Genomic DNA, 5,202 nt, shown 5'->3' on the forward strand with positions numbered 1-5,202 from the left:
ATAAAGACAAGGTGTACATGGCACAGTGCAAGTACATAGGAGGCTTCATGGCAGCTGATCAATGAATATTTGTTAAATGAATAAACTACTATAGAACTTTTCAAGGGACTTCTGTTACAGAGTGAAAATTTCTCTTAATATCAGAATTTGAAGCCCAAGAACATCTGCTTCCTTCAATATCTGGTTCATTCTTCTATAATTATTTTTATTTGTTCCTTTCAGGTAACACAAAATCAATGAGTAAAACAAATTACTCTGAAGTGTCTCAATTTGTGTTCCTGGGACTTTCTACCTATAGACCAGTGCAGCATTTCTTCCTGGGCTTCTCTACAATGTTGTATGTAGTGATCGTTCTAGGAAACCTCCCTGTTGTGTTTATAGTGACCTTTGACCCTCGTTTACTGCCCCCCTCCATGTACTTCCTTTTAGCCAACCTCTCATTTATTGATTTGTGTTTTTCTGCTTTAACAGTTCCTAAGATGATTTCTGACTTGTACTCTGGGCAAAAAACCATATCCTTTGAGGGATGTGTCATTCAAATATTTGTCTTTCACATCCTGGTTATATCTGAGATGTTGCTGCTTGTTGCCATGGCCTTGGACTGATATGTGGCCATATGTAAGCCCCTCTATTACCTGACTGTCATGAGCCCACAAAAGTGCATTTGCTTCCTTCTGGTGATTGGGTTATAGGCCTCATTCACTCAGTGGTACAGTTAGCTTTCATTGTCCACTTGCCTTTTTTGTGGTCTTAATGAGAGAGATAGCTTTAACTGTGACCTTCTTTGGTTTATCAAACTTACTTGCACAGACACCTGCAGTATGGATCTCATGGTTACTGCCAACAGTGGGTTCATTTCCGTGGGCACCTTATTCTTGTTGATTATCTCCTATATCTTCATCCTGGTCAATATATAAAAACGTTCTTCAGGTGGTTGTTTTAAGGCCCTTTCTACTCTGTCAGCTCACATTACTGTGGTGGTTTTGTTCTTTGGATCATGTATTTTCATTCACATGTGGCCATTTCCCACAGTGCCAGTGGATAAGTTTCTTGCCATTTTGGACTTCATGATTATGCCTCTTCTGAATCCTATTATCTACACATTGAAGAATAAGGATATGAAGATGGCAATGAGGAGACTGAGTAGTCAACCCCTGAATCTCAGGAAGATCTCCTAAGTAACTCATAGGAGCACAAATTACTTTGTACATTACTTCAAGTAATGCAAATGTTTAAATAACTAAGAAATTGGGGCTGTTTTTTCTAAGATTGCCATTTTATAGTATTCAGAATAGATATTTGATTATGAGATTACATTGAATTATCACATGAACTCTGTTTTAAATAAGTTGTTTGGCAACTGAATTAAAGCTCCAGAAAATGTTTTGAGAAGTTGCTGAAAAATCATAGATTACAGACTTAGAATCTTTTGAAAGTGTGATCTCAGACATCAGGTTGCCTGGATTCATATAAATTAACTTAGAGCTAATATACTCAAACTTTTGAGGAATCTATGAAATATACAGCTCTTTTCTGATTTAAATTCAGGATATGAACAATCAAATTTATATTTTTTTCTGAAAGACAAAAAGTGTGTGAGAGAAGGTTTAAAACCTGGAGGAAAAAGAACAAAGTGGAGAAAGTGGAGTAGGCAGAAGATGGATAAGGTAGTGAAATAAGGGGACATAAGGTAGGAGGGAAAACAAGAGGGAGAGCTTCAGAAACATTATGTTTCATGTATTTGGTCTATGGCTGCTACCCTCACCTTGCCCCCTTGCCTGTCTCGATTTCAATGGACTCAAGGCATCTCAGTTGGTCTAGGGCAGGGAAATTTATATAAATGTTGCTTATTTCACAAGTTTTGAAATTGTCACTCAATGTCTCTGACTCAAGCAATCAATAATTATTTTTTAAACCTCAAATAAATGTTGATCCGGTCATTTCATGTCTGGTATTATTATTATTATCCAACAACTACTCTGCCCAAATTGTTTGCTGACAATTTTTCTCTAGTAATTTGTATAACTCTTTTCTTGCTCAAGACATGGGTCCAAGTGTGCATGGATGTGCACGCACGTGCACACGTGTGTGGGTGTGTAATATGTGGAAAGTGTGAAACTATTCATCTTATACTTTACTTTGATAACTAGAAGACAGAGCCAAATTTAGCGCTAAACTATGAATGAACTCTATATCCTCGGTATGTGTGATCTAAAATTCTTTCTAGATTATATAATCAGTAATATTTTCTCTTTTTCCTGTTCACAATTATTATGTTGCCTAATATTTTTATCTGTAATGGATTCTTGTTAGGTACATTAAATTAAAAGGACAAATGTAAAGCCATATATTTTTGCTTGAGGATTTGCCATGCTTTACTTTTGAAGCTAGCAGAAGGAAAGGAGGACTAACATTTTAAACTCAAAAATTCTGAAGGGCAAATATGAATGACCTGAAATCTTTCAGACTGAAGAGAAAGATTCATTTCATTCATAATCAAAACCTGGAAGAAATATATCCAAGAAGCAGACACGAACAAGAAGTGTACTGAGTCTTATAAAAAATACAATTTATTTTCAAATAAGCTCAGTATTTGATTGGATTGAGTGATTACACCTTAATCTTTTATATCTCAGGGAGGAAAAAGTAAATAGTTTCTTGAAGAATAATATATCAAATCAGAACGATATGATTTTTTATATGTGATGTATAAAATACATAAAATAATTATGCAAAGAAGCAGGGATATGTGACATGTAATTAAGAGAAAAATAGCCGACCACAAATGGCTCAATTGTCGAAGTTAGCAAAGAGTATAAAATAACTTATATATTTAAAAATGACACAGAGACTCATGGAACATGGACTATAGACTAATGGTTACCAGAGGGTTGGGGTGGGGGGAGGGGAAAGGTACATGGGGTAAAGGGGGTGAAATATGTGGTGAAAGAAAGAAATCTAGCTAGACCATGGGAGGTGAATACACAGTGTAAATATATATATATATGTCTTATTGTTAAAGTGTACAGCTGAAACATTGGATTTTGTTAACCAGTCACTATAATACTCTATAGAATACCTGACACATGGTACGTACATGATATCTGGATAGCAAGAGATATAAAATTAAGTCACATAGGGATTGGCGGAAAAACATGGTGGAGTGAGAGACATCCTCAGATTTCGCCTCTTGAAACAAAAATAAGCTGAACATCTAAAACTCAACAAAAAACACCCAAAGTGCACACCAGCATGTCTGAGTGTGGGGTCTGCGCATAAGAGCTACCACAGGTCAGAACCCCGGGTGTCGGGCAGTGGACTTGGAGAAATAAAGAGGCTGCCTCTCACAGCCTCTGAGCTCCTTGTAGGAAGACGGGGAGGGATGAAGGCGCAGCGACTTCTTTGAACAACCCTGCCTGGAGGTGCTGGGACTTGTACGTAGCTGGCAGCAGGGCCCAATCACTGGGGCAGAGAGCAGAGAAGCGGGATAGGACCACAGAGAAAAAACAGTTGATTTTTGCTGGTCTCAGATGCAAAGCCGAGGCTGAGCCTCCATCTCCAACCCCCAACCCAGAAGGCCCCTCCCCCAATACCTTCTGAGACCAAACACCAAGGAACCCCTGGGGAATCTGAGCAAATGCTGCCTCTGGAGCTACCTGCAGGAGGAGGAAGAGGGGAGAAGGAGCAGTGACTTCAAGCTGCGAGTTCCCTGAACAGCAGAGCGTGGGAGGGTTCTGGGCTCCACGTGGCCAGCCAACTGCAGGGCCCAGTCATCAGGACAGAGAGCGGAGAAGTGGCCAGCAGAGAAACAACAGTTGATTCTTATTGACTGTGGTTTCAAAATCGAGGCTGAGCAGCATCCCCTCACCCTCAACTAAGAGGGCCCCTCCCCCCATACTCACCAAGACAGAAAACCACGTAGCCCCAGGGGAATCTGAGCAAAGGCTACCAAAACTACTGCTAACACTGACAGGGACTGAAATTGAGGGTAGCAAGCATGATTAAATATCTATCAGAAAATAAAAATGCATTTGTAAAGCTTTATATAAAGCAGGGCTCCAAGAGGCTTAGACCCCACCTACTGGAAACCAAAGGAAAAGCTCCTTCTTTGCAACAGGCTAAAAAGAGACCTTTATATAATAAATCTTTCTGGGAAAAAAGCAGAATACATTTCAATTAATTCCCAGGCAGAGAAATAGTCCATTAAATACCATGAACAACCAAGATGACGAGGCATCTCAGAAAGAAAGAGAAAAATCTCCAGAAAATAAGCTTATAGAAATAGGGTCAACCAAATGGAGAAAAGGATCACTGATATCTAAGACAGAAATATTGAAATAAATCAGAAGGAAGACGAGAGAACCCCCAAAATGAAAAATAATGAAAGAGAAATACAAGAACTAGCTGATACCATCAGGAGAGGAAACATAAGAATAATGGGCATTATTGAAGGCAAGGAAAAGGAGCAGGGACTATAAAGCATTTTCAGACAAATAGTGGACGAGAATTTCCAAAATCTAAGGAATTAGCTGGAGCTTAGAATTGAATATGTCAACAGAACACCCAATTATCTCAACCCAAAAAGGCCTTCACCAAGACACATTGTATTAAAATTATTAAAGACCAACAACAAAGACAGAATTCTCAAGGCAGCCAGGGAGAAAAAATGGTAACATATAAAGGAAAACCCATTCAATTATCCTCGGACTTCTCAGCACAAACTTTACAAGCCAGAAAGCAATGGAATCAAATATTTAAGCTATTAAGTGAAAGGAACTACCAGCCTAGAATAATGTATCCGGCTGAACACTCCTTTAGATACGAAGGAGAAATAAAGACTTTTCCAGACATACAAAAATTGAGGGAATTCTCCAATACAAGGCCTGCACTACAGGAAATACTGAAAGGGGTCAGTTCACCTAAAACAAAATGTCAAAAAACAAAACAAAACAATTAGGAGTAAAGTGGCGATCAGGCAAATAGAAGCAGAGGAGTGCAACCCTTAAAAAGTACAGGGCATTATAAGCTTATATAATAAGAAGAGAATAGTTATAACAAGATAGTGATAAATATTTAGCATAGATAGGAAAAAATTGAGATAACAATGACTGAAAATGTGGAGGATTCAAAGATTCAAATTCATGAAGGGGAGTGGAGATAAGTCATGCACAGAAGAAAATAGAAGACTGTGTATATATATAT

At 38.4% G+C, this 5,202-nt stretch overlaps 1 pseudogene; it reads left to right on the forward strand.

The window, feature by feature from the left end:
* The first annotated feature begins 236 nt into the window (after positions 1-236).
* LOC102882783 lies at positions 237-1,178 on the forward strand (annotated as a pseudogene).
* The last annotated feature ends 4,024 nt before the right edge of the window (positions 1,179-5,202 follow it).

This window comes from Pteropus alecto, unplaced genomic scaffold, assembly GCF_000325575.1.
Source record: "Pteropus alecto unplaced genomic scaffold, ASM32557v1 scaffold462, whole genome shotgun sequence".
Classification (NCBI taxonomy): Eukaryota; Metazoa; Chordata; class Mammalia; order Chiroptera; family Pteropodidae; genus Pteropus; species Pteropus alecto.